Consider the following 19,142-nt stretch of genomic DNA (forward strand, 5'->3'; position numbering starts at 1 on the left):
TGGTATGTGTGAGGCCCTGGGTTTGATCCTCATACTACATATAAATAAATAAATAATTAAGATCCATTGACAACTAAAAAAAAGGAGGGGGGATGGAATGAGGGTTGGCTCAGTGGTAAAACACCTCTGGGTTCAATCCACAGTACCAAAAATGAGAAAGAAAAAAAAAAAAGGAAGAGGACTGGGGATGTTTTTTAGAGGTAGAATGCCCCTGGGTTCGATCCCTGACAGCAAAATAAATAAGTAAATAAATAAAATAATGACCACTGAGCCCTTGAAGTAGGTTCAAGTTCACTGAGCAAACACACCTTTCAAGCTTACAGATAACCTGACCCTGGCAAGCCTTCTGTCAGTGTTAACTCTGAACATCATTTACAGTAATAGAGGCGCTGTGACTATGTTGTCAGAGCCTCCTTGCATGTGACATCGTGCCTATGAATATTTGCTGGATAAATTAATCTCTGGTTGTACAAACACAGCACTTCCACTACTCCTGACCCTAACCATCATTATCTCTTGTGTGGATTCTAAAATAGGCTCCTGACCACCATTTCTGCTTCTGCCCTTGCTCACCTTGAGACCAACCAGAGGGATCTTTTGCAAACTTAAGTGAGATCATGTTGTGCTTCAGGTTTCTAGTCTCATTAGGAACAAAAATCTCAGGTCCTTGCCATGGACAGCAAGACCCTCTGTGCTGACTCCCTGGTACCCACTGTTGGCTTCACTCCTTTTCCTTTGCTCACGTGGCTCTGGCCTCGGTGGTCTTTTGGGTCCTCCTCGAATGCCCACATGATTTTGTTTCAGGGGGTTTATCCTGGCTGTTTCTTCTGCCTGGACCACTGTTTCTGGAGATAATTGCCTCCTCACTCCTTCAGCTTCTTAATATCTTGCTGAAATGTCACCTTCTCAATAAGGCCTTGATAGACCACCCTGTTTAAATTAGCAATCTCGGGGCTGGGGTTGTGACTCAGTGGTAGAGTACTTGCCTCACACGTGTGAGGCGCTGGGTTTGATCCTCGGGACCACATAAAAATAAATGAATAAATACAATAAAAATATTGAAAAAAATTTGCAGGTCTGGGGATATAGCTCAGTTGGTAGAGTGCTTGCCTCACATGCACAAGGTCCTGGGTTCAATCCCCAGCACCAAAAAAGAAAAAAGAAAGAAAGACAATTTTTGATCTCTCTCTTTTTTATATATATATATTTATTTTTTAGTTTTCGGTGGACACAACATCTTTGTTTGTATGTGGTGCTGAGGATCGAACCCGGGCTGCACACATGCCAGGCGAGCGCGCTACCACTTGAGCCACATCCCCAGCCCCACAATTTTTGATCTCAACCACAATTTCCTCCAGTATTCCCAACCCTTTTATCCTGTTATAATTTTGTTTTTCCTGGGCTGGGGTTGTAGGTCAGTGGTAGAGCACTTGCCTAGCACATGTGAGGCACTGGGTTCTATCCTTAGCACCACATAAAAATAAATAAATAAAATAAAGATATTGTGTCCATCTACAACCAAATTTTTTTTTTAAATTTTTGTTTTTCCTGTGTCACTTAATATCTTCTAACTTTACCCTGTACTCAACTTACTTATTGTAATGCCCACTATTTTTCTGATTTTCCCTTCTAACATGCTAGTGTCATAGCAGGGACCTTTGTTTATTTATTAACATATTGCCAAATGCTTATAAATAGTGTCTTGTGCACATAGGGTACTTAATAAGCATTGTTAAATGATGGTTACCTATAGACACAGAGGTACATGAATATGTATACCTACATATAATTTTGGTCTATGGTTACTCTGGCTTGGTAGTTTGCTAGGAGAGACTGACACTTCTAGGTGAGCAAAGCAAAGGCTTCAGTCATTGTGTTTTTGACATAATACACCAGATAGATTTCATTTAGATGGATCTTTTCAACAAAAGAGCATTGCACAAAGCCCCTTTTTTGTGTGTAGCCTCAACACTTCCTTTGGCAGTTTAGATGCTGTGCTGGTTAGACCGTGGCTCTGCATATGTGGTCTTGATAGAATGTCCCCACAAGTTATCAGATGTGCCTGAGCTGCTCTGGGGAAGAACTTGTCAGTTCAGGTCTTACCACGGAGAAGTGGCTTTTTATTAGCATTTCTATTGAAATTCTTCTTGGGCTGTTGCTATACTCTAGCAACTCAAAAAAAAAAAAAAAAAAAAACACACCCACATAGTCAAATAGTCTCTTTCTCTCTCTCTCTCTCTCTCTCTCTCTCTCTCTCTCTCTCTGTCTCTCTCTGTCTCTCTCTCTCTCTCTCTCTCCCCCTGGGGTACTAGGGATTGAACCCAGGGATGCTTAACCACTGACCCACATTCCAAGCTCTTTTTATTTTATTTTTGAGACAGGGTCTCACTACACTGCTGAGGACCTTGCTAAATTGCTGAGCCTGACCTCAAACTTGTGATCCCCCTGCCTCAACCTCCCACGTTGCTGGAATTGCAGGTGTGTACCACCATGCCTGGCCCATCTAGTCTCTGTGATTCCCCCCCCCCCCCCAGTACTGGGGATTTAACCCAGGGCCTTGCAAATGTTAGGCAAGTGCTCTTCTTCTACTGAGTTACAGCTCCAGTCCTTTACAAATTTTATTTTGAGACATGGTCTTGCTAAATTACCTAGGATGGCCCCCAACTTGCGATCCTCCTGCCTCAGCTTTCTGCATTGCTGGAATGACAGGTGTGGCACACTTAATAATTTTTGTTTTACTTTTTTTGAGAATAAGCCACAGTAGGAATGTGTTATTACAGAGAAGAAGTTACAGGGCAGAAGAAGTTACAGGCTTATTATAAGAATTTTTAAGAAGTTGATAAAGATATACAATAGATTGATTCTCAATACATGAATCTCTTATCATTGGAGATAGTTTATATGAAATGTCCAGAAAAGAAAAATCTATTGAAACAGAAGGAAAATTAGTGCTTGCCTGGAGCTGAAGGTAGGAATGAGGAGTGACTGCAAATGGGTACAAGGTCTCATTTAGAGGTAATGAAAATATTATAAAATTAAGCCAGGCATTGTGGCACATGCCTGTAATCCCAGTGACTCGGGAGGCTGAAGCAGGAAGATCACAAGTTTGAGGTCAGTCTCAGCAACTTAGGAAGGCCCTAAGCAACTTAGTGAGACCCTGTCCCAAAATAAAAAAATAAAAAGGGATGGGGATGTGGCTCAGTGGTTAAGTGTCCCTGAGTTCAACCCCTGGTACCAAAAATAAATAAATAAATATATATATATATATATATATATATATATATATATATATATATATATATACACACACACACACACACACACACACATATATATATATATATATACCTTATATATTTATACCTTATGTATATATTTATATAAATAAATAAGTATATAATTAGATTGTGGTAATGGTATACAACTCTGTAAGTTTATAAAAATCATTGGATTATAAACTAACATGGGTATTTTATGGTATGTGCTTTAGTTTGCCAGGGCTTTCATAACAAAGTATGACAGACTGGGTGGCTTAAACAACAAATTAATTTTCTTGCAGTTCTGGAAGTTTGGGATCAAAGTATCAGCAGGACAGTTTCCCTCTGGAGGCTGTAAGGGAAGCGCCTACTCCAGGCCTCTCCTTGGCACACAGTAGCCTTCTCCTCCATTTGTTCTCAACTCGTCTTCCCGCTCTGTGTCTCGTCCAAATTTCTGCTTTTTTTAGTGTTTCGATGGGCAAAGGTGCGACATCTGCAGTCAAGGAGAGAAATAAAGAATGTCCAAGCGCTTCTGCCCTTTTCAATGCTTTATTCACTCAAAATCACTCAATACAATTTCACTCAATAGGTTCTTAATCAAGGAATGACAATCCTTATTGCTGGGCACTGCAGTAGACACAATCAATTCACAGCAAACAATTCTAAGTTAACTCTAAGCACTGCAAACACACTTAATCATGACAGACCTATTACAGACATTCCCTCTGCTAAGCTCAAGTGCCAGGTCTAAAGTCTTAAGTCTTAGGTCTGAAGTCCAGCAGAAGCACCCTCACTCAGACCACAGCGATCAGGTCAGCAACCGATGGAGGCCTGTTCTGGAGTGAAGTTGATGGCTGGTTGAGGAGCGATTGTAAGGAGATGTCCCATTCTCACCAGAGTCAAGAGGCTGCAGTAGAGTTTGAGAGAACTGAGGATGATGCAGAGGATCAGGCAGATGACGAGAAGAGTTGGGATGTCAGTCCAGATCCTCATCAGGCTCTCAGGCTTGTGTGCATCAATGTCTGATGGCTGAATGTCTGTCCTTTTGTTCTATTATTTATACTAATTTTTGGAGCTTCTGCTCTCCCTTTGGGTCCCTATCAGCTGTTACCAGGTTTCTTAGTGACATTTTCCAAGACACATGGTTTGTGTAGCTTCTGCCCTGATTTTACACTTTTGATTCTTAACAGAGGTAAGGCAAATGACTTGTTTATACCAAGTGGCTTGTTTATGACTTGTTTACCAGGCTATGCCTGATGACATAGAGGAGGGCTCTGTAGGTTTGTGCCTGAGGAGACTGCAGGTTTTTAATGACTAAGGCCATCCTTACATATAGACACCAGCCATACTGAATTAGAGCCCACCCTAATGAACTCATTTTAGTTTAACTACATATTTAAAGACTTTATCTCCAAGTACAGTTGCATCCTGAGGTATAGGAGCTAGAATTTAACATAGGAATTTTGGAGGGGAACATAATTCAGTCCTTAACAGTATGTAAATGACACCTTAATAAAGCGGTTTTAAAAAATATATATTAATTGTGTACTTTCTAGGTTCTAAATCTGATGCTCTTTATATATATCATCTCATTTGATCTTCTCAATAATACTATGAGGTAAATAATTATGCCCTCATTAGACACGAGGAAAGGCACAGAGAGGTTAAATAGCTTGCCTGTGGTCACAAAGCCTGTAAGGAGTAGAGTATGATTTAAGAAGTTTCACTCCCAGAGCCCATACTTTTAATCCCTATGTTATCACCTACAGTATCCAGATAAAGCAGACACTGTAAATCAGTCCTCTCTCAGAAGCTTTGAAATCTCAATTGTCTGCAAGAGAAAACTGAGTTTCAGAGAAATTAAGTAACTTGCCCACAGAGTCATTATAATCCCAGTGACTTGAGAGGCTGGAGCAGTCTAAAACAGGGTTTCCCTGAAACTGAAGTTGTTTCTAAATATTATGGCATTTCTAGTTTTGTAGAAATGTGGTTCTCACCATTTTTTTTTAAAGAGAGAGTGAGAGAGAGAGAATTGTTTAATATTTATTTTTCAGCTTTCAGCGGACACAACATCTTTGTTTGTATGTGATGCTGAGGATCGAACCTGGGCCGCACGCATGCCAGGCCAGCGCGCTACCGCTTGAGCCACATCCCCAGCCCGGTTCTCACCATTTTTGATGTGAGAGTTCTAGGACAAGAAAAAAAAAAAATCTCTTGGCATATAAATGGTGCTAAAAAAATTAGTTGTGGAATGAATGAGAACATAGTGGAAAGGGGTGGTCTGTAGTTTCAACCTTACTGTGATGGACAAAGAGACTGCCTATAGCCTGAGATTCTGGAGATTATTTGAGCCATACATACATCTGGAGTTGTGTGTGTGTGTGTGTGTGTGTGTGTGAGAGAGAGAGAGAGAGAGAGAGAGAGAGAGACCTCATGTTGCCCAGGCTGGCCATAGTCCTGCCTTAAACTCGGGGCTCAAACAGTCTTCCAGCCTCAGCTTCCCAGTATCTGGGACTATGGCCTGTAACTGTGCCTAGTCAAGGGATCATCTTGTTCATGATATAATTCTCTAGAAGCTACCTCGACTGAATAAATTTGTTTGGGTAAATAGGCATCTTCACAGTCTGCTGGTTCCAGTGCAAATTGGGATAAACTTCATTGGGCAATCTGGTGACATGTATCAAAAACCTTAAACACACACACACACACACACACACACACACATACACGCACATCTCTTATGCCTCAATAATTCCTCATCTAAGAATTTGTGTTAGCTGGGTGTGGTAGCACACAGCTATGTGAGAGGCTGAGGCGGGAATATCACAAATTTCAAGGGCAGCCTGGGCAACTTAGTGAGACCCTGTTTCAAAATAAAAAATAAGAAGGGATGGGATGTAGCTCAGTAGTAGAGTACCCCTGGGTTCAATTTCCAGTACCCCCCCCCCCAGCAAAAAAAAATCTGTATGTGTTAACACACTAGTAAACCAAATCCAACTTACAGCAAGTAAAGAGTATGTACCTCTACTATTAAAATCTCTCTCCTGTTCACCCTGAATATACTTGCCTAAAAATTGAGAAATTTGCCAGGTGTGGTGGCACACTCCTATAATCCCAGCAGCTCAGGAGGCTGAGGTAGGAGGATCTTGAGTTTAAATCTAGCCTCAGCAATTTAGTGAGGCGCTAAGCAATTCAGTGAGACCCTGTCTCTAAATAAAATACAATATTGGGCTGGGGATGTGGCTCAGTGGTCGAGTGCCCCTGAATTCAATCCCCAGTACCAAAATATAAATATATAGAAAGAAAAAAAGAAAGAAAGAAAGAAATTGAGAAATTAATCTAGTATTAAATCTAAAGAAATAAAATATGCTACCAGCACTAAATCAACTCTCTCATTAGTCTCAACTTCCTAAGAAGGGAAGGTCAGTAGGAAGTCTGAAGAGACTTTGATGACTCTGATGATCTTGTAATGCTTAACAGCATTTCCCAGTAGTTTTCTCAGAAGTTTGGATAGCCCAAGACTCTCCACATTAAAATATACTTTGGAATCCTCTTGTGATCCAGTACACCACCCAGTGGTTATCACAGGATCCAGAACTATCTAGCAAATATCTAGCAAATAGGGATATGACAGACAATTTCAAGTTTAAATATATGCTAATCCTAAAAAGAAAATTTAATCATTCAGGAACAAAGGTATATTTACTGTAACATAAGCTTCAGGCATGTATTACATTTCATGTTATATTGGCTAATATGTATTTAGTACCTACAATGTGTCAGGAACTGTCCAAAATACTCTGCATACCTCTTCTCATTCAGTCCTTAGTGGAGGAAACAGACCTGGAGAAGTTTCTCACCTTGCTGATAGGTCTGTCTGATGACTAAACCCCTGATCTTCAGGGGAAATTCTAGCTATTTATAACCATACTTGAGAACATCTTATTCTAATCTATTCCTATTTTCAATCATTCTCACTTCTAAAAGAAAAGACAAAAATAATTTATAAATATTAGGAAAAACTGGAAACAAACTAAATGTCCAATAATAAAAGAATAATTATAGCACAGTCATGGAATGAAATGATAGGCAGTTCTTTTCTAGAGGGGGAGGGAATACTGGGGTTTGAACTCAGGGGCACTAGACCACTGAGCCCCATCCCCAGCCCTATTTTATGTTTTACTTATAGATAGGGTCTCACTAAGTTGTTTAGCACCTCACTTTTTCTGAGGCTGGTTTTGATCCTCCTGCCTCAGCCTCCCGAGCTGCTGGGACTGCAGGCTGTGCTTGGCTGATAGGCAGTTCTACTTGATGATTTTTTTTTTTTTTTTTGTGGTGCCAGAGATTGAACCCAGGGCCTTATGCATGCAAGGCAAGAACTCTACAAACTGAGCTATATCCCCAGCCCTGATGATAATAGTAATTTAAAATTATTGTTCTAGATAAAGTTCATGCCATATAATATTCAATGAAAAAAGGCAAAAAATAAAACCGGTTACATGGCAGGTCACAGAAAAAGAAATGCAAAGCAACAATGAAATATTTTTCACCCAAGAGAATGGCAAAAAGAGCCAGGCACAGTGGTGCACGCTTGTAATCCCAGCTTCTTGGGAGGTTGAGACAGGAGAATCTTGAGTTCAAAGCCAACCTCAGCAATTTAGCAAGACCCTAAGCAACTCAATGAGACCCTGTCTCTAAATAAAATACAAAAAAGGGCTGAGGATGTGGCTCAGTGATTAAGTGCCCTTGGGTTCAATTCCTAGTACAGAGAGAGAGAGAGAGAGAGAGAGAGAGAGAGAGAGAATGGCAAAAAGTGGGCCAGGGAGTAGAGAAGCCGACATTCTAATGCAAACTTGTTGAAACTAATAATTAGTACAAATTTGGGGAATAAATTTGCCAATATCATTAAGTTTAAAAATGCATACACTGCTGGGCATGGTGATGCATGAAAAAAGGCAAAAAAATAAAACCAGTTACATGGCAGTTCACAGAAAAATAAATGCAAACAAACAATAAGTATATGATAAGTCGTTGGTCTGTAACCCCAACGACTCAGGAGGCTGAGACAGGAGGATTGCAAATTTGAAGCCAGCCTTGAACCTTGGCAACTTAATGAGATTCTGTCTTAAATGAAATAAAAAATTATAAAAGGACTGGAGATTAAACCACCTGGATTCAATCCCCAATACCACAAAACAACAAATGAACAAACAATAACAACCCCCTAATACATTGTTCCCTAATAGCTTCTAGAATTTTTTTTAATGGAAATACATACATGGTCATTACAGCACTGATTATAACAGCAAAAAAAGAAAAAAAAAAAAAAAAAAAACAAAGAAACAACTTAAGCGTTCCTCAATAATCAAATAAATAAATAAATGGTAGAATCTTCATGGAACACAGGCAACCCTTAAAATAATTTACGCAGGTTTCTTGTGCTTATTTGCAACAATACGTACATTAGTCAGGGTCCAGCTAGGGGAAGACAACACTTACGACAGGTAATTCAATAGGTGGAACTTAAAGTAGGAATCAATTATCAGAGTTGAGGCCAACTTTTTGTATCCAGAGAGTGGTGATCCAGGGACAGGGGCTGCCCTATGGGTCTCGGCACAGGTAGGGCTCACAGTATTCTATCCAAAGCCTCACTTCCATCTAAAGCCCTCCTTTTACTCTCTCTGCTTCTCATTCTCTCTCTGTAACCAGCCTTACTCTCCTCCATCCACATAACTGCACCTCTAGTTCCAGCATTACGAATAGCTGAGCATAATCCCAGGTGACAATCAGATTGGTCCAAATTGGGTTCAGCATCTACCCAAATCTAATGCAGCCAGAGCAAGAGAGGTCACGTAACAGAAACATGGTCACAGGACTTATTTCAGTGGGTAAGGATTACAGTTCTCACCAGAGGAGTCTAAGTTGGGAGATCCTATCTCCTGCTAAGAGCATGGGCAACTGGGTTGGTACTAATGCCATTTACCAGGGTAAGCAATTCATGGTGGGGAGAAGATTGAAATAGGGGATGATAACTTCAATTTTGGACATATTCAATCAACATGCCTACAGAATACCCAAATGCATCTTCTAGGAAGTATTTAAATGTAGAGTCTGGAGCTCATCATAGGAATCTGGGCTAGAAATCTAGGCTTGGGATAGTTAACCTAAAAACAGCATTTAAAACCATGAGCAACAACTGTCGTGTATAACTAAAAAGAACAAATAAAAAATTGAAAAAAAAAAAAAACATGAGCAAGTAACAATTTTTTAAAAGTTGGTTCAGGAGAGACCCCTCAGAGAATAAAAAATTATAAGATGAACAGAGGAAGTGGAAATGCTGAGAGAGACTGAGAAGAACTGGTCAAGCTGGGCACTGTGGCACACACCTGTAAGCTCAATGGCTGGGGAGGTGGAGGTAGGAGAATCGTAAGTTCAAGGCCAGCCTCAGCAACTTATCAAGGCCCTAAGCAACTCAGAGAGAACTTCTCTCTAAATAAAATATTTTAAAAAGGCTGGGGATGTGACTCAGTAGTAAAGTACCCCTGGAACCAAAAAAACAAAAACAAAACAAACAAACAAAAAAACTGGTCAAAATGACTAGAGGGAAAAAAAAGGGAGAAATAAAAACAAAACAAAACAAAAATCATAGTGATGGAAAGGAAAGAGAAAGAAAGTTCCAGGTTAAAAAAAAAGTTGGTCAATTTCCAACAAAAGTTATTAAGAGGTTAGCTAAGAGAAGCCCTGAAGACGTCTGATGAAGTAGGCCGCATAATGAAGGTCAAGTCAAGGCCAAACTGCAATGTATTTAGGTTAGGAAATGAATTTCTCATGAGTGAATCTTTCTGCAATACACATAAAATCAGGCAGGCGACGAGCATTGGGTGAGATTAAATAGAAAATGAGTCAGTGTGCTTGTACTTCATAGTTCTTCTACAATTCCTTTTTAAGGGTAACTTGGACTAATATAGTCAATTCAGAACTTTTACAAGCACCTGATCTCAGACTGAATTCATAGAGCTCCCTCTTGGGGTCAGTGACTCTTGTGCATTCTGAATCTAGCAAATCAGTGTAAGAAGCATCAGTCAGATATAAAAATAACTTAGTTATAGTCATTAAACACCAAAAAACATAGTATAAATTTGTGTAGTCTCCTAAAGTCTTAGGTATAGAAATAATCCTAGCATACAGAATGAGATCCACATGAATGGCCCCATTTTAGGCCAAATCTAGTGTTTTTTTTCACTTTGGACACAGGAACTATGTGATACTCATTTATGATACAGGGACAGGAAAGGACAAGACTCTGTGTCCAGCCTCGGGACAGACTAGCACACAGTAGGCAAAGCCAAGATCTGCAGCTAGACTTGTGCCTGATGCAGAACAGAATTAAGTGTTGGAGAAAAATAAATAAAATTCCAGCAACAGACTTGGGAGGCTGAGGTGGAGGTTTGCAAGTTCTAGGCAAGCCTCAACAACTTAGTAAGAGCCTAAGTAACTCAATGAGACTCTGTCTCAAAAAAATAAAAAGAGCTGGGGATGTAGTTCAGTGGTTAAGCACCCCTGGGTTCAATCCCAGGTTATCCCCTTCTCCCCCACTTCACACTGCCCTGGGGTGGGTGGGGGAAAGTCAGCAACAATTTACTGAACACTTATTAGAAGGGAGCCATGCCACGTGCTTTACATACAATTATTAGGATAAACAAGAATGAATCCTCTCCCTTTTTTCACTAAGAAGCCATGAAAGATGGGAAAAAAGTAGAGTTAAAAATCCTAGGTTCCTGACTGGGGCTGTAGCTCAGTGGTAGCATGGTTGCCTAGCTCGTGGGAGGTACTGGGTTTGATCCTCACCACCACATAAAAATAAATAAAGGTGGTGGAATGAGATAGTCATCATTACCCTAAGTACATGTATGCAGATGTGAATGGTGTGACTCTACTTTGTGTACAACCAGAGACATAAAGAATTGTGCTGTATATGTATTTTTTAAAAATATTTATTCTCAAGCTTTAGGTGGATATAATATCTTTATTTTACATTTATGTGGTGCTGAGGATCGAACCCAGTGCCTTGTGCTTGCTAGGTGAGCACTCTACCACTGAGCCACAACCCCAGCCCCACTCTCTATGTATAATATGAATTGAAATGCATTCTGCCGTCATGTATAACAAATTAGAATAATAAATAAATAAATAAAGGAAGGAAGGAAGGTACTGTGTCCATCTACAACTAAAAATATTAAAAAACCAAAAACCTAGGTTCCCAACTAGACCTGGGATTGATTCCAGCTCTCCCTTTACAGAGGAATGAACCACAACAAAAAAGACAAACACAAGGCTGTGGAATCTCAGAGGAAGGCCAGCTCATTTGGGCAGGGAACAACTTCCATATATACTTCCAATATATTATATATAGGATTCATCCATACCACCCCATATGGCTTAGGTTCAACCATGTGAGATACCCATCAGCCTAGGAAAGATTCTAACCCAGGGAAAGATGAAGAATGTGAGATTCAAGCAAGTTCAGAGTACATTTAAGAAATGAGGTGAAGATCTTACTGATTGAAATGGAAGTTGTGTATAAACATTTTTTTTAACTTGGAAATTTATTTTTAGTTTACCCTGAAGGCCCTTCCACTTATGCCCAACAGGAAGTCTTTGTAAATTCAACTAAACGTTGACACAATCCTGCTGAAGACCATTATGTAAGGCATCATAGGGTGAGAAAATTCCCTTATATTCCTAATTTGTTCAATGTTTTATCCTAAAAGAATGTTGGATTTTTGTCAAATGTTTTTTCTGCATTTATTGAGATGATCATGTGTTCTTTTGTCCTTTATTCTATTTTACAGTGTATGTATTAGTTTGTTAGGGCTGCTATAACAAAGCACAGAAATTTATTTTCTGGAAGTTAGAACTCTGAGTTCAAGGTGTGGGCATGGTGGTTTCTTCTGAGGCCTCTCTACGTGGTTTGTGGCTGGCTGTCATCTCTCTGTATCTTCAGATGACCTCCCTCTGTGCATATATGCATCCTAATCTCCTTTTATATGGATCTAAATCATACTGGATTAGGGCCCACCCTTGTGGCCCCTGTGTTAATTCAGTTATCTCTTTCAGGGAGCAGTGGTGCACACCATAATTCCAGTGCCTCAGGAGGCAAGGATCGAAAGCCTGAGGCCTGTCTAGCAATGTAGCAAGGTCTTAAGCAACTTAGCAAGACCCTGTCTCAAGATAAAAAAAAAAGGGGGGGGGGGTTGGCGGGGATATACTTCGGTGAGTGCTCCAGGTTCAATCCCCAGTACCAAAAATTTAAAAAAAAATTTTTTTAAATTAAATTACCTCTTAAACAACACTTTAAATATAAATACATTTTGAGGTGCTGGGGCTTTCAACTTCAACATATGAATTTGGGGGGATAACTCAGCTCATAACTGTGTATTAAATAGATTGACTTTACATATTAAACTAGCCTTGAGTTTTGGGGCTAAATCCTATTTGATGATAAGATCATTTAATCCCTTTTCTATGTTGGATTTGGTTTGCTACTACTTTAAGGGTTTTGCAAATAGCTAGAATATCATGATTATCTTTATTCCCACTAAAGCGCTTTTATATGTGCTATTTCATTCACTCTTAAACAGAATTTCATGAGGCAGATAGTATACTCATATTCACTCTAGGAAACTGAGGCTCGAGAAAGTTGATTTTCCCCTAATTATAAATCTGCATACTATAAATGGGAATTAAAATTACAGACGAGGAGAGCATTTAGGGAGATGAAAGAAGGCTCAGGATTTGGTGAGAACAAAGAGAAACTTTGTGTGGATGGAAGTTTATGGAGTCAATTGAATGGCGCCAGTGATCTTAATGATGTAAGAACTGAGGGCATCTACCGATGTACAGAGTAAATAGATTTGTGTTTGCAATTCATGCACAGAATTGAACCAAGTAGGGGGTGACAACTCTCATTAATTTTGAAAACATGATTTGATGAACTTCATTGGAGAAAGAATAAACCAAGATTTTGCAGAGAGAATTTGGCTGTATGAGTAACAGTAAACCCAAATTTACAGATTCCTCCTTTTCTGGAAAGTTAGGTTTCTTGCAGAGTGAATTTCCAAGTTGATTTCCAGTTCACATATTCTTCTCTAAGTCCTGGTGGAGCTACACCATGATACTTAAGTATCCACAGCTGCTCAGTTAGGGGTGAAAGCTGAATTCAAATTCTACCTCTGGCCCCAACAGATAGTGTGACTTTGGAAATAATTTAATTTCTTCAAGACTTTGTCCCTTATGAAATAAGAGAATGGAATGAGATGTTCCTAGAGCTCCCTCACAGTTCTGGAACTATTCAGTTAGTGAATTAGGGGAGTGGTGATTCAGTTAACCTGATATTTTCAAATAGCAATGATGAGTAACATACTACGGGCAGGTGAAGGAAATACTGAAAAGCATTGAAGCCTGTTGAGGACAGTTAATTTAAGGTAAGTGGGCAGTGAAAGTGAGAAAAAGTAAACAGAACAGGGTGGGGGTGGGGAGGGCTTCTCAGTTGGGATTTGTATAGGGCACATTACATAAGGCTACTGGAACCTAGCATGCCAATTAATTAAAACTTATTTTAATTAAAAGTAACTAAATCTAATTAAAAAGCAGAGAGTATAGGCTGAAGCAGAAGATGGATTTAACCCTATTTTCTATGAGAATCCTAATGTTATCCTAGTTCCCTGGATGATGCACTGAAGGGCAAGGATCTTACTATTAAGACCTCCAGTAAAGATACTGATAAAGTCTTTTTTTTGTTGTTGTTGTTACTGGGGATTGAACTCAGGGGCACTGAGCCACATCCCCAGCCCTATTTTGTATTTTATTTAGAGACAGGGTCTCACTGAGTTGCTTAGCACCTTGCTATTGTTGAGGCTGGCTTTGAACTCATGATCCTCTGGCCTCAGCCTCCCCAGCAGCTGGAATTACAGGCCTGCGCCACTGTACCTATCTAAAATACTGATAAAGTCTTGACTCCTTGGTCCCTTACATCATTTCTTTGAACTGTCATGTAACATTTTGTTATGATCTGGTTCATAGGAGGCAATGTTTTGATAAAGACATCTGTTTTCCTGTTTCATTTAATTTTTAAACTACTTCCCCTTCCTTTTCACTTAAATGATAAATATTCTTTTGTAAAAAAATCCAAACACTTAGACAAAAATGTAGTGACATTCCCTGTAATAATTCTTCCTGTTGTTAAGATTGGTGAAAATTCCACCAAGTTATTTTTGTCTGGATATCCTAATTTATTATAATATTATCTACAAAAATGGGAATATGAACACTTTTTCAAACTGCTTTCCCCACTCCTCTTACTAACCAGCATAATATAGATTTTTTTTTTATGTCAGGGCATATAAATTTGTTTTTTTTTCATTTTGATAGCAGCAAAGAATTCCATTACATCACTATATATCATAGTTACCAAGCTCCTATTGGTAGATATTTGCCTGATCCCATTTTTTTCTGTTATTTACTGTAAATGACGCTACAGTGAGCATTCTTGTACATATCTTGCATGTTTGTATAAATGCTTCTAAATACTCTATTCTTGAAAGTCTAGTTGCTTTCAGTGAAAAGTTAAACAAATATAAACTTTACAAGTCAAATTGTTGAGTCAGAATGTTTTAGTAGATATACAAGTGAAATTCTGAGAGTACTTGAGTAGATATTGCCAGATAGTCCTCCAGAACCCCATCATTGTGTGAGAGTAGCTGTTTCCCTGAACCTCTTGCTAGCACTAGTTAGCTTTGGATTATTATTAATTTTATTTTATTTTTTTTTGCGGTGGAGAGGTGGGGGGTGGTAGGGGTGGTGGGGGAGTGAGTGGTGGAGGTGGGGGTGGGGGGGTTGGCAAGTCGGGGGGTTGGCGAGGAGGTGGGGTTGGTGGGGTGGGTCTGTTTTGATTTTGTTTTTAAAAATCTTTCCGAGATGTAAAGTTAACAAACACAAATATGGAATATCTGGGTAAATTTGAATTTTAAATTTAAAAAAATCAAATCAACCATCTACATCAACCAGAGGCATGTTTCTAGTCTTTTCTTTGGTATCATCAGTATTTATTTTCTCCACCCTACACGTATATTTGCTATTTAAATTTGCATATTCTTAAGGTTTAGCAACGTCAAGCATAATTACTGGTCATTTTTATGTCCTTTTAGAGAACTGTTTAAGTCTTTTGCTTCTTTCGCCAGTGTCATTGTGTTCCTTAATGATTTGGAAGAATGTTATCTTGTGGAAGTAGACACTGTTATATATGTCCCAATGTTCCTGTAGATTACTTTTATTGTTTTTTTCCCTTCCAGAGTGTTTTATTTTTATGTAGTCCAATTTATCAAGTTGTGTCACTATGAGTTTCTCAAATCCCCTGGATGCCTTGTAGAAATACAAATTCTCAAGCCTCTATGCCAGACTTCATTCAGCTCATTTCTCGGGATAAAACTTGGGATTCTGTACTTTTTGTACAAAGCTCCCCAGGGGATTTTCTTTCTCCTTTTCTGTTTCCCTCCTTTCTATTTCCCTCTCATATATGCTTCCAAACTTTATATTACCCAATGATCAGTGTTGAAGAATTTGCTAAAATTATCAGAATACTGAAGTAAACATGCTAACGATGCAATTGGAAGCTACTGTCATCGTCTCAAAGAGTGCACTGATGGGATAAGGTCAAAATGATATGCTTTTTCAGTTACTGACTTCACAGAGAAGAAAAAAGAAAAATTGTAATGATTTCCTGTGACATAAAAAGAATTATGGAAATCCACAAGAATATTCAAAAATAGAGAATATACTAAAAAATTCTCATGAACCTAACCTGGTGCATGCCTGTAATTCCACCCACTCAGGTGGCTGAGCCAGAAGGATCACAAGTTTGAGGCTAGCCCCAACAACTTAGTAAGAATATGTCTCAAAATAAAACAGAAAAAGGGCTGGTGATATAACTCATTATACAGTGCCCCTGGGTTCAATCCCCAGTACTGGGGGCGGGGGGGGGGAGGGGCAGAAATTCCCACATATTTATTACCTAGTTTCAACAATTATCCATCTATGGGCAATTTTGTTTCCTCTGCATCCTTCATTCCCCAGGTTATTTTTTAAAGAGATTCCTAAACTCATTTGAATTTGAGATTTTCAGGTTTCATATTATCCTTAAAAAATTATTTCCAACTTCAAGAAAATATTTACTTGTGCTTTTTTTTCTAGCTAGTACATGTATAATCTAATTTTCTTTGGTTTTAATTTCAAGAGTTTGAAGTTGAAAATAAGAGATATTAGGGGTAATATTAAGGAGTAGGTAGTGGAAATGTCTTCTACAAGAGATTTCAAATATCTGTTCTTTAGAATTTTATCTAACAGTATTTAATACCAGACTTTTCTTTCTTTTTGGTACTAGGGATTGAAGCCAAGGGTTCTTTACCACTAAGCTACATCCCTAAATCATTTTTATTTTGAGTTGCTGAGGCTGGCCTCAAATTTGCAATCCTCCTGCCTCAGCCTCCTGAGTTGCTGGGATTACAAGGATGTGCCACCATCCCTGACAACATCAGAATTTTCTTACATGTTATGTACAGTTGGCAAGATTTTTAAAACAATTATTAGTGTATGTCTCCTTCTTCCTTCCATCCTCTTCTTCTATGGTAGTCTTTCTTCTACTTTCAATGTTGTTGCCCCCACCACATTCTACACAAGGGAAAACACAATGCCTGTCTGTGTCTGACTTATTTTGCTTAATTTGATGTTTTCCAGTTCCACCATTTTCCTGCAAATGGCATTTCATTCTTTCTTATGGCTGTATAATACTCCATTGTGTGTGTGTGTGTGTATATATAATATATAAATATAATACATATATATATATAGTATATGTAATATATATAAATATATATTTATACTATATTTATATTTCCTCCATAATATGCTGAATTAATTCCTTTGGGTATACACCAAGTAATGATATAGCTGGATATCAGTTCTATTTTTAGTTTTTTGAGAAACCTCCATACTGATTTCCTTAGTAGCTGTAATAATTGACATTTTCCACCAATAATGCATTTTTGTTGTGGTGGTGGTGGTGCTGGAGATGGAACCCAAGGCCTTGTGCGTGCTAGGTAAGTACTCTCTCACTGAGCCACATCCCCAACCCCAAGGTATTGCTTCTTGTATTCTTGATGATAGCCCTTCTGACTGGGGTAAGATGGAATCTCAGTGTAGTTTGATTTGCATTTCCCTGATGGCTAAAGATTTTGAACATTTTTTTTCATATAATTATTGGCCATCTGTAAAAAAGTATCTGTTCAGTTCATTTGTCAATTTATTGTGTGTATATTTGGTGTGTTTTGAGTTCTTCATTTACTCTGGATATTAGTCCTAGCAAGATTCTTATCTACAGTGTTATGTATTTGTCACCTGATGTTCATATTTAATGTTTTATTTATTTATTTAAATTTAAGATTCTTATTTATTGCTTCCAATATAAAATATAAGCACATTAGAAACATTTTGAAAAGGAAAAAGATTCACCACGATAGTACAAAAATTGCTTCAGCATTTTGGTTTATTTCTTTAGGCTTCGGATTAATACAAAATACTGAGTGTTTCAAGCACTGTAGAGAAGACAGAAAAAGGCTACTTCTTACTGTCCTAATTTTTTTTTTCATTCTTCAAAGCATTTTTTTTCTTTCCAGCAGAAGACCAAAAACATTACAGAGTTACAAAGACTGATTCTCCAGTTTGCACAGCCTCTAATCAAGTTTTTTTTTCTGCGAAGAACACAGTTCTACTACTCAGAACAATTCTTGAAGGAAATCTAGGTACTATTGCCTTTCTGAGTTATCTAGGCAGAGAACTAGATCACAGCCCCTGCTCTGCATGCTCAGAATGTTTAACTGGTCAGAGTATGAAGTGGATGCAACTGGAGGCACCCAAACTCAGTATGAATGGGAGAAGTAAGGGAGTCACTTATGACCATTACCTAAAAAGTTGACTGTCCAAATATACATGTGAAACCATTCGGAGTCACCGTGACTGTACATCACCACTCTTATTTGAAATGGAAAAATTTCATATGCAGAAAAGTGTTTAAACCTTTTCTTATATCTTCCAAGGGGAAATTTAAATTGTAACTTCTTGGTTTAGTATTTTAGATTCCCTTTTGTGCTTCTCATCTTTAAGCCCAAGCAATAATATGTGCTGGCACTTTACGGAACATTTCATACTGCACATGGACACTCAAGATCAGCTTTAATTACAGGATATGTTTTAAAGGAAGTTCGAGAAGTATTTATGCATGAGCAACAATTAACAGTTCTAATGTTTTGAACATGAGAATTGAGTATATTGAGGCAGAGAGGCCCACAGCTATACATTACCCACCCATCTGAGTGATCACTGTGAACCAATATCGAGCTATGGTTTCTGAATCTACCTGTAAAATATGGATAACAGCACTACCTACATAGCTTAGAAATGTTTTATACGTGCACGCGCACACACACACACACACACGTGTATTTACATATATATAGATATACATATATATATATATATATATGTGTGTGTGTGTGTGTGTGTATGTGTGTGTAATTTTATTCATTCATTGACATGCACGTAGGCTGGATTCCATAACTTGGCTATTATGAATTGTACCTTGATATACATAGGTATTTTGATCTTTAAAGAAGTGAGCTACCTAATTAATTGAGTATCCATTAATTCTTCTTGATGAGGGAATTATTCCTTGCTAAATATACTTTTAGATTTGTAGAATGGGGCCATGAACTCTTGGGCTCAAGTGATTGTACTGCCTCAGCCTCTTAAGTAGTTGAAACCACAGACAGCCAA

This window comes from Marmota flaviventris, chromosome 3, assembly GCF_047511675.1.
Source record: "Marmota flaviventris isolate mMarFla1 chromosome 3, mMarFla1.hap1, whole genome shotgun sequence".
Classification (NCBI taxonomy): Eukaryota; Metazoa; Chordata; class Mammalia; order Rodentia; family Sciuridae; genus Marmota; species Marmota flaviventris.